Source organism: Chenopodium quinoa, unplaced genomic scaffold (genome assembly GCF_001683475.1).
Source record: "Chenopodium quinoa cultivar QQ74 unplaced genomic scaffold, ASM168347v1, whole genome shotgun sequence".
In the NCBI taxonomy this organism is placed as follows: Eukaryota; Viridiplantae; Streptophyta; class Magnoliopsida; order Caryophyllales; family Amaranthaceae; genus Chenopodium; species Chenopodium quinoa.
The window spans coordinates 1,866,445-1,878,511 of record NW_018743204.1 but is presented as its reverse complement, the minus strand read 5'-3'; the positions used below and the strand labels follow the sequence as shown (position 1 = coordinate 1,878,511).

Genomic DNA, 12,067 nt, shown 5'->3' with positions numbered 1-12,067 from the left:
CGCTTAAGGTGTCTCAACGCCGAGCTAGTTTAAAAAGGGTTCAACATTAAATACATGTGATCACTAAATATTCAAGAATTGAATTGAAATATTTGACTACTTGAATGATTATGGTGATTGATTTTGTAGTGAATTAAGATTAATCACCAAGTCTAAGAATATGTAAAACAACGTAAAGTGAAAGAGATTACGTACCAAAACTCTTAGAACGTATATACCTGAAGTATGGACATATGGAGGAATTATGGGGTTTTATATTTAACCATACCTTCCACTGGGAGTACAGGACGCTGTGTTTTCCTCTTTATTATTATGCACAGGACGTCCAGTCATCTCATGTGATATTTATGCCTACCCGGTTAGCTCCCGGAGTAGTTTACCTCAATTTATTTGGGGCAGGGATTTGGTGGGAAAATTGTTCAATGCTTAATCAAATTAAATAAGCAATTTAATTATCCATTGATTGTGTTGTATGTTGTATGCTTGTAAACAGGTGCAATAAGGTAAGTTGTGTGATGTTAGGATGAAAGCATGTTAGTGAGATTCATTTACGCTTATGTACACAGTATTGCTGATTGTGTGTTTGTTTGGCCTTGTCTTTATCTTGACCATACGACGACCCATTTCTAATGGCGAGTAGTGGGGACAAAGTAAAGAGAAGTTTTTCAGGTGATGAACCATATTCATGATGGGCATGAGTGAAAAGCGAATCTTGTTTAGTTCCTATAAGGATATGATGTGTTTATTTGCTTTGATTATTATATTTATTTGCTTGTGAAACTAACGCAATGTTTTTCTGTATCTATAATGGTTCCAAGTTGGAGGTCGACTTCTCTTGACTTTGGTTAGACTTTACTTTTGTTTGATTGAATTTTGAAGTTGGTTTCATTTTGAATGGTTTTTAAAACAAGTCTTCCGCTGTGTGTCTTTGATAATTGCCTTAGCCGTTATTACGGTGTCGGTAATGTCTTAGATTTTCCTAATTCGTATTTTAAAAAGGGCAAAACAGGTGATTTAAAGGAAAGGAATTTCTTGGGCGTTACACGGTGTGACCAGCAACACAAAACATATTGATGTTTTATTAGCATGATTAAAACAAAATTAAAAAATGCACAAGACGGGTACTACATGAAATATGTGAAAGGGTATAAATCATTTTGTTCTTAAAGGTTAAATATAATAAAAATATATAAAGGGAATTATCCTTATTCATATCTTTATTACTATATACTTTGTATTTTGAAAATATGATAAAAACTTGTGATAAATGAGTACACATTATTGTGATTAAAATTGTTACAAAATAATGAATAATCAATTGTTGTATAGGTTGTCATTGTTATGGACTGAGTTTACTATAACTTAATTTTTGTAAATTTAGTATTTGAACTTTTAAAACAGTGCAATTGTACGGTATCTATACTAGTATAATACTAAAACAGACACCAAGAATGACACATGTCACTTCTTGGTGTTGTTTTTTCCTACTAAAAACCATTTCCAAAAAAAAAAAAAAAATATTGTTCCTAGTTTTTTTTTTTTTTTTTTTTTTCTATTTTCCTTTATTAACTTCATAGATTATAATAGTAATAAAAGATTCTTAGTACATACTAATATTAATATATAATAAACTTAATTTTTCATTTTTTGGTATATAAAACCTCAAAGTCACTAAATGTCTTTCAATTTTTCTAGAAAGTCTAATGCATTAATATGCTTTAACATCTTTGGTATAAATAAAATTCAAATTTCAAGCTAAGTAATTTTATTTAAGTTAAAAATATATTTTTCTTTCTGTAAATTATTATTAAATTAAATTTACGTTATAATTATTAGTTTAACCGTGCGTGGCACGGGACTTAAGCTAATTATTACAAAAGTTGTATCAGTTTATGTTAAACTTCTAGAATTTCTGCTAAAGTTATGGTCGAAAATTTCATCATATTAAACATTTTTATAATAGTTCTACCAATATCTATTAAAGATACTAATTTCTGCTAAAGTTATGGTTGTTATGTTTAAACTTATGACACGTTTAAAATTCCGCCCTTTCAATAGTATAAAAGTTATTATTTCCTCTGTTTTTATTTAGTTGCATCACTTCAATTTTCACGGACTTGTAGGTAATTTTTGGGATAGGGAGAGATAGAGAGAAAAAATAAATAAGGCCCATGTGACAGGAGAAAGATAGAGAGAATTTATTAGTTAAAAAGGAAAGTGATGCAACTAATTTAAAACTTCCATTTAGAGAGAATTTATTATTAAAGCTACCCTTTTGTTAATAAGCTTTCTCTTTTTTTATTTTGGTTGGCACGAGCACGTGTGAGTATTGAAGCTCGTCTCACACTGAAATAATGTAAGTCTGTTGTACACAAGATGGATTATTATAGATTTAATATAATAATTGGTTTTTGCCGGGGCAATGCCCCGAGTTATTATATATATATTGAAACACCAGTGTAAAAAATGTTATTAGCAGCACCCCATTAGCAACTGGCGCTAATCACGCCAGCTACTAAAACACTAATTGCAACTGGCTTAAAAAAAGTCAGTTACAAAAACTGTCATTAGCAATTGGCGTAGTTATGAGCGTTGCTAATAATTGGTGTGTAAAAGTTAAAATTTATATTAGCAACTGGCTTATTTAATGCCAGTTGCAAATATTATAGTATTTGCAGCTGTCATAAAATGCAAGTTGCTACTAATAGTTTAACTTATAATTAAAATGTCTATTAGCAGCCCACCTAATTTACGCCCGCACAAATATTTAGTCAAATTAGATTGACCAAAATAATTACAACTGGCATGATAAGGCCCGCAACTACAGCTTTAAAAGTACTCGTATAATTGTTTGTCTTTATTTCTGCAGCTTCTCTCTCCTGATCTCCTCCAGTATCACTCTCTCTCTCCTCTGTCGTTCTTCTTCATCTTCTCTTAGGGTTTGATTAGTCTGATTTTATGGCCTTGAATCCCATCAATTTTTCAATCTCTTTCTCTATAATATGCTGCTTTCGATTCTATATTCGTTCAAGACATGCTGATTTGTTGCTTTTTTTGGCGAACTGATTTTTTTCGTTGAGTTGGGCGGAACTGAATTGATTCAGCATTCAGAATTGATTCGGATTTGGTGGTTTTTAATTCTTGTGAATCAATCGTTGAATTTTGTGTTGATATTCAAAATTGCGATGATATTTTTGGCTCATTATTGTTGTTGTTGTTCTTAGTCTAGGGTTTCGCGATTTCATCGTTTTGCGGCTACCTACGGTCCCAAAATTGCTGCACAGCATGTCCCTTGCTCAGATCTTGATATTTGGTGTGTTCTTAACGCTATTTCGAACAATTCTCGTATGCGGTCTCAGGTAATTGATTTGTGAGACTGATATATGATTTTTTTTTTAGTATGCGAATTGGTAAGTTGTTAGGGTTCTTCAATTTTTTGTGGGTTTTTTTTTTCAATTTATTGTGGGTTTTAATTTTGATAATTTATTTCCGTGATTATGCTTCATTGAGTGTTGGCAGATCCAGTGCCCCAGCGGTGTAAATTTTTAAGTACCTTGGCTTCTTTATCTACAATGTTCCTAGTTTCCTAATAGGCTCCTACCATGTGCGTGACGAAGAGCTTTCATCTTTCTCTCCCAGAAATTATACTTCTGTTAGTGTCTCGCCATAAAGACGAATGTTTGAGGGTCATTTGTTGGTAAATTAACGAGATTTGGGCCTAGCTCAGGGTTGTGTACAATGCGCCGCTAATCTAAGAACAAATGAAAAATCTCAACTCCATGTTAGGATTGATGAAGCTACGTGTAGACACTAAGGTCATTAAATGAGATTAATTCACAAAAAAGAGTCTTGATGTTAAGTTTTAAAGAGGAAATATCTCAGTTTCTCACTCATTCTATTTATGCTCACAAGCTATTGAAGCTCTTGACATAAGTACACGCTTTATATATTAACAAAGCTACTTAATATTGGCCCTTGGTATACAAATTGAAGTGATTCTTTTACGAGTTTTGACTCAGAAGTTACGAAGAGGAGCCACAGTCAGTTTCTGTTTATTGACATAAGCTAATGAAAGTTCTTAAAATAGTAGATAACTAGATACATATATATAAGGAGACTACATTATGATTACTAAACACTAGTGACCCCTCTAAAAATCTGTCGTTGATTTACAACTTGGATGGCTTGCTTGTTTACAAAACAAATGGACTTTAGAATTCAATCTTTTGTTCAGGCCTTGTCTCATGGCTGCCAGAGTGCCAGACACTAGCAGCTTGTGTTAATATTGCAGCAGCATCAGCCTTCATGGCTGTGAGCTTGTTAAGTTCCCTCAGATTAACTTCTTCAATACTTGTCTAGTGTTTCCCCGTTGTTTTTATTATTCAATTTTTCATTTACTATATTGCTTTTGATCTGGGTGTTCAATGAAATGTGCTTCCTCTGTCTAATAAATGGTAGGATTTTCCAATGAAGTGTGCTTCCTCTATCTAATAAGTGATAGAGGCTCTTTCTTTCGCTTCTCTTTCTTTCCCTTCAACTCTTTAAAAATGTGTATTCAGAATCTTATACTCTCGAAAGTCCTTATAATGGTAACCGAGAAGAAAGTAAAATTCAAGTACAGTATAAGGAGTCAAGAATAATGTTAACATAAGATAATATAATGCCAACACAATGTCTCAAGTTAAGAAACTTAATACAATTCTTGCTCAAACTCACAAGACTTGGCTGAAGATAACTTGCTCTTCTTTTATCCTCACCTATATTCTGGCATTTTCTAACGTCTGTCTACTTCTTTAATATGCCTTTTTGCTTCTTTAATCAAATCTTTGATTGGGAGGAAGGGATTTTTGTTAATCAAATCTTTGTAAACTAGAACTTATACTTTTCTCTAAAGCTTAGTCGAATTCCAAAGGTTTCCCTTCATCTTTCATTTTCTGCTTTTATGGTTATTTATAGCTAACCTTTAGAAAACTGATCAGGAGTTGAAGATAAATCAGATACCAAGCATCTTGGAGTTACTTTGTATTTTTCAAATAAATCTGTTGTACTTATGTTGTTTGCTAGATGTTGAAGCGTTTGGCCTGTATGTCTATTTTGGTGTTGCTATAGTTCTAGTCTACTGTAGGATCTCTGGAAAAGGTTGGAGTCAAAGTTAGAGCTTATTTTCTATCCCTTCCCCCCCCCCCCTCTTTTTTGTTTCATGTACTCTTAATCTGCATTATATATATTTGTGGTTTGTCCTTGGGTGATGCATTACGTGGACTTCAAAATCCCACAGGGTAAAATGGATATTTTATAGTATATTGAATCTCCAAATGGAGTCATTGGATTAGGTGACCAACATATATAAGAAGCAGCAACTAGCATAGTGATACGTATGGTTTTAAATGCTATGATGTTGAACAAGATAATGGGTGGGAGATTGATACAAAAATTTTGATCTCATGTAAAAAATTACTAGATTTTATATTAGTATTTGTTCGTTATTAATTTTTGACATTCTTATTCTCAAACTAGCAGCCAAATGGCCTTTAATTTCATCCAAGAGTCGGGGCTAGTTGGCTGCGTGGCTCATGTAAATCTTGTGGGCCAATCCATTAAATATCATCTTTTAATCTTGAGATTATCATATAGCTTGTATTGCATTATTGGTGATTGTCCAACTGCCTTATCTCACTACTTTATCTCATTTTAGTCTAATGTTCTAAGAACATAAATTCAACTATTCATGCCCTTATCTGTCTGATAGTGTTTAGTGTTCAGTGTGTTTCATGTGGTATCATTCTTGCGCTAGAAGGAACAAATAGGAGCATATGTGATACTCGTGAAGTTGTAGAATGTGTTCTTGAATTTATTCAATCTGATGAACATCTCAAGGGCCTAATGTTTCTCCTACAAAGAAGGCTGGCTACATTAGCCTTAAGAGTGGAATAAATTGATCAGCAACCCAAACACAGTAAGAAAGTCATTTTAGCAACTTTTGTTTGTTAAGCTTATGGGTGATGACGTGATGTGCTTTAGGTTTTTTCTTCACCATATATGGGATTGATATTATTCATATTAGTTATTCTATTCAGAATCTTAATACTCTTACTAAAATTGGTCAAATTTTGTGAGCATGATCTTGAATATCATATTTGTAATTTGATCTGCATTGACTGAAACTCCAATGGGTTACTGATTGATTTTCCGTTACTTGCTATTTTCTTTGCACTTTACAGGTACATTCTCTAACACGACCTGTTCTTTCTTCCTTTTAAAATTATCTGCAGAGCTGAAATGGTACATTATTTTATTATGGTGACTTGATTCGAATTCTGATTGCATTCTTTTTTTATTTTCACTTGTTGAGGGTGTGTGTATAGCTTTTTTGTTATTGGACTGCATAATAAATATTAGTCGAGTATTTTGCTTGTTAAAAACCTAAACTTCGACATCCAAGTTCCTTCTTATATTTTATTGATATTTAGTTATGTTTCGATGAATTTCTAATCAATTGTTGTTTATTGTTGCTTTTATAATTAACAGGAAATTGTTGGCTAATTTAGTCGATTTGAGTCATTGCTGCTACTGCTCGTCAACGCTGTTGCTGTTGTACACTACTGCTAGACACTTTGCTGTTGTGTTTCTTTTGTTACATAGGCTGCTAGCCTTGTCTGTCTATTGCATACCATTTAGCAGGTACCAAGAAGATTCAGCAGGAGCTTGCAAAACCCAATTGCCAGAAAATCCAAGGGGTTATATTGTGAGTGATTAAAATTTACTTGCATGTCTAGAGAACATTTAGTTTTGTTAGAAGATGAACATTTAACGCTTTTGTTGTGTTTCTTTAGAAGCCTTGTATTATATATATATATATATATATTTTTTTTTTTTGAGGGAATTATATTTTTTAATTTGTAATTAATGTATACTTCATAAATAACATAAATTTTGTTACAATAGTATATAAAATAGTTTGTGTATCAATTTGGAAAAATTGCAATTTTTTTTATTTAAAAAAATGACGATTTGCAACTGGCGAAGTCCTTAGCCAGTTGCAAATAGTGTTTTTTTTTTTTTTTTTTCTTTTTTCTTTTTTTTAATAGTAAAAAAAGAGTATTAGGAGCTGGCCTTATATTATGCCAGCTGCAAATAAACACTACTATGCCAGCTGCGAGTAAACACTATTAGCAACTGGCCTTATATTATGCCAGCTGCGAATAAACACTATTAGTAACTGGCCTATTACTACGCCAGTTCCAAATAAGCGCTATTAGCAGTGAACAAGTGGCAATTGCAAATAATATTCTCATTTGTAGCCCCCGCAATAGCAGCCCCATGCGCCAGTTGTAAAATCAGTATTAGTTAGAATATATTTTTCCAATCATTATTGAACATCAAATATATTATCCAATTTCTAGTATCCTCAAATTGTTAGTTTACTTCGACTTTCAATTGTTATAGGAAAAATAAAATTTATCCTAAAAATTTCAATACATATTTTGGGTTACATATTTAAAACAGCAATAGTTATAGGTTTTATGTATGAGCAAATAAAAGAAATGAGAATAATTTTTGTTATTATAGATTGTTGTTAAATATACATGCATAAAATTAAGGGAAATTCTACATGCTGGCCTTATGGTTTTGCGTTTTCTACGTGGAAAACGAACTTTTTTCCAGCTCTTTTCAGTGGTACCAAGGTTTAGAAAAATCTACATAGTGACCTTTTTTAGGTTTATGGCTAACCTTTTTAGTTAAAATGGTTAACCTTTTAATTTTTTTATTAAAAAATTATTTAAATTATATTTTTAAATAATAAAATTAAAAAAAAACAAAAAAAACAAAAAAATTCCCAGCCATTTTAAATGTTTTTTTTTTTTGTTAAAATGGCTGGGAATTTTTTTGTTTTTTTTTTAAATAATAAAATTTTAAAAAAAAATAAAAAATGAGGCCACCAAACCTTGGTGCCACTAAAGAGAGCTGGAAACAAGTTCGTCTTCCACGTAGAAAACGCAAAACCATGAGGCCACCATGTAAAATTTCCCTAAAATTAAACATTAAATCTTCAAGTTTATGAATATGATAAACTCTTTTTAACAAAACGTTGTAGATATAAGACGTGCAATTGGAATAGGGGAAAAAAAAAAAATTGCATTAGCTTAAACAGTTCACTACATATTTTGAGTTACATATATAAAATAACATAGGTTTTATTTTATGTATGAGCAAATAAAAGAAAATTTGATGAATTTTTGTTAGGAAAATTTGATGAATTTTTGTTAGGAAAATTCTACATGGTGACCTCCTAGATTAACTAGTAAATTCTATTTGGTGGAAACTTTTTTTTGCCATAGTTTCTAGTGATCCTATACATTTGATAAATTCTAAATAGTGTGCAAACCCTCATTAAAATGGCTAACCAATGCTTTAATGGCTGATTTTCTAACCTTAATGATGCAAAAGACTAATCTACCCTTAAAGAAACCCTCTTTCTCCTCCCTCAAGCCACCACCCTAGTCCTTTCTCTCTCCTCCCTCACAGACCACCGCCAGCTTTCTTTCTCTCCTCCACTTCCACTACATTCTCTCTCCTACCCTCTCACTGCCCTTTTTTCTTTCACCTCCCTCACCATTGCCCTATTCTCTCTCCTCACCGGGCTTTGATAAAATATCTGCACAAAGTGATTTTTGATTGAGGATAGGTTAGTAATTTAATTGATTTAGGTTATAAAGTTAACCATAAACCAATGGGTTAGCCATTTTAATGAAATTTTGTTCACTACATAGAGTTAATCAAATGTAGAGGGTCACTAGAAACAATGGCCAAAAAAAAAAATTCCATCAAATAGAAATTCCCAATCTAGAATGCCACCATGTAGAATTTCCCTTTTTGTTATATATTATTGTTAAATATACATGTATAATATTATAACATTAAATTTTTAAGTTTATGAATATGATTAAATCTATTTAACAATACATTGTGGACATAAAATATGCCATTGGAGTAGTGGTGGACATTAAAGTATAATGACTTAACAAGCATGAGGTCATGGGTTCAAAAATTAATGCTAACAATTTATCATTTTAGTTTAATGAATAATAGTAATCGTATGACATGGCGCCACATTATCTGCCAAGTAATTATGACACATGGCGGGCTCATGTCTTCCCCTTTGAGTTTTAATCTATACTAAAGTAATCTCCATAATTATTCCTAAATTACACGTGTCATCACCACAGAAAAAAAAATTCCCACCAAATAGTGGTAAAGAATAAAAAATGTTACGTATATAACACTATAAAATATTACGTAGATATTAGGAAAAGTATTATTACAATTTTTTTATCGACAAAAATAACATGAACAGTGAATACTTTAATTGAGAACAAGAGTATAGATAATACTTCATATTATGAGTACTAATTTTTTTTTTTCTTTTTTGGTAAGTAAGAAGTATATTAATGAAAAAAACTGTACAACAATATACAATTGTACAAAGCCTTAAACCCGAGGCTAATTCCAAACTACACAAGCCCTTAAGGGCACCCACCACCCAATTGTGTAATTCTCCAAGTGCCACCTTCTATGAAGGGTTCACTTTGAGAACACAGAACCATCTGTACTCAGGCATCCCTGTTACCTTCTAGTAAGGGCACAAGAAGCAGAACCAGGACAAAAAACTGAAACAGCCAACAAACCAGAACCAGTAAATCAAGCAGCACACTCAAGCCCTTCTAAAAAAACAAGCAAACAAACCTAAACTCAAGCACTTCTGTTACCTTTCCAAGAAGGGGACAGAGGGCAAGGAAACAGGACAAACAAGCCAGAAACAAAGAATAGCTACAACCCAACCCAACCAGGCTAAATTAGCTCAAATACCAGCTTTGAGGTGTTGAAGCCATTTACAGTCTTTAGTCTTCCACTTATGATTAATAAGTTGTTACACTCTACCAGTAACTTTTCTCTTCGTGGCTTTAACCAAAACAACAGGCAGCATAACAGAACACATGATTTCTAGCCAGACATGATACACCATAGCAGACAACACAGCTAGGAAAAACTTCTTCTGAATCTGGTTCTTCCCTTTCCTTTTCCAGCATTTCCAAGTTGTGTCAATTTAAAACTGCTGCACACTAAAACCTAACTAGGAGCAAATCTTAGTCAAGCATTTCTTGTTGTACTTACAATCAAAGAAAATATGACAGATTGTCTCACTTTGTTCACCACAAAGCAGACAGTCTCACTTTCAGACTCCAAATTTGAACAGTTTATCCCTAGTCCTAAGTCTTCCCAAAGCAACTAGCCAAGTGATAAAGGAATGATAGGAATATTGTATCTGTTCTAAACCCAAGAACTCCAGTCCACTTTTTCCATGATGCCTTATAACCAAATGTACCCATCAGCAATTTTGTACTTCCTTTCCAGCGAGTTATTACTTATGAACCCAACTTTAAGCTCATTTTTGACTTTGCACATCAGCTTCCAGCCTCACCCTGCATGCTTAGAAGGTTCATACTCCCACTAATCTTGATCCTTGATGTAGACTGAGTGCACCCGCTTCACGCAAAGGAAATCTGATTTCTAGGCTATTTTCCAAACATAGTTTCCCAAAGCAGCCCTATTCCACTTAATACAGTCCCTGACGCCCAGGCCACCTGCAACTTTGGGTTTACAAACACAATCCCAAGCAATAGGAGGGGATCTAGAGATGACAACAATTTCATCCCATAGGAAGGCTCTACATAGTTGAGTAATTCTCAGCATAACTTGTTTAGGAACCAACAAGCATTGTGCCCAGTAAGTATGCAGGCTCATCAAAATTGAGTTAATAATCAAAGTCACCCTTGCTGCATAGGACAAGTGTCTTGTACTCCAGCAATGAATCTTAGCCAACATTTTATCAACTAGCCCATCATAATCAACCACTTTCAAGCTTCTAACATCTAAAGGGATTCCTAGGTACCTAAATGGAGTTGTACCTGCCACAAACCCAGAGCTCTGCAGAATATCCTCCTTAACATTCTATTTCACACTGCCAAATATAGATAGAAATCTTATCTGTATTGGCTTGCAGACCAGATCTCACCTTAAAAGCCTTCAAAGCCTTGACTAAAAGACAAACTGACTTCCTGTTACCATGAGAGAACAACATTAAATCATCAGCAAAGATGAGGTGATTTAAAGCAAGCTAAGAACATCTTTGATGAAACTTAAAAGTTGTCTTCTTCCCAATCTTTCTAAGCATCCTGGTAAGATATTCCATCATAATTACAAACGGGAGGGGGGGGGGGGACATAGGATCCCCTTGTCTGATGCCTTTCCTGCCCTTAAAAAACCATGGAGGCCTCCATTAATCATGAGAGAGTAAGAAGGGGTTATAACACATTGCATCACCCACTCTATGACTTTCTCAAGAAATTTCAAAGCCACCAGCATACTTCTAATAAAGTCCTAACTCACAGAATCATATGCTTTCCTAAGGTCCACCTTAATGGTGCATCTAGGGGCTTTACTCTTGTCATTATAACCCTTCAACATATCTTGACAGACTAAAATATTGTCCAAAATTGACCTTCCAACCACAAATGCCCCTTGATAGGGATCAATTATAAGGAAGCACCTCCTTCAATCTTTCACAAATCATTTTTGAAATGATTTTGCACACAACAACAACAAGCAATAGGTTTGTATTGAGTGACCTTGCTTGCATCATCCACTTTAGGGACAAGAGTCAGAGTAGTGGCATTGATCTATTTCAAAAGTTTTCCATTCTAAAAAAAGTCAAGAACTGCAGAGGTTATATCAGCACCCACCACTTCCCAAGAAACTTTATAGAACTTGCAAGAGAAGCCATCAGGCCCAGGAGCCTTATCATCATCAATGCTCCACACAGCTCTCTTGACATCTTCCTCACTGAAGCCTCTACATAGCCTTGACCTATATAGTAGTCCAAAAAAGCTTTGCAGACATGGTCAGGTTCTGAAAGAACCACACCATCATCATTAATGATTACATAGATGTTGTTATGGATTCTTCTCTTCCTGAGGATAGCATGAATGAAAGTTGAATTAACATCCCC

General features: G+C 33.5%; 1 long non-coding RNA gene across 2 annotated transcripts; it reads left to right on the top strand.

The window, feature by feature from the left end:
- Positions 1 to 2,807: 2,807 nt before the first annotated feature.
- On the top strand, positions 2,808 to 7,021 carry LOC110733865. 2 transcript variants are annotated; one of them, XR_002513699.1, is made up of 4 exons: positions 2,816 to 3,359; positions 5,764 to 5,956; positions 6,222 to 6,282; positions 6,529 to 7,011. It is a non-coding gene; the product is annotated as an uncharacterized LOC110733865 (long non-coding RNA). The 2 variants fall into 2 exon arrangements; XR_002513698.1 differs by having other exon boundaries at positions 2,808 to 5,956; positions 6,529 to 7,021.
- Positions 7,022 to 12,067: the final 5,046 nt, after the last annotated feature.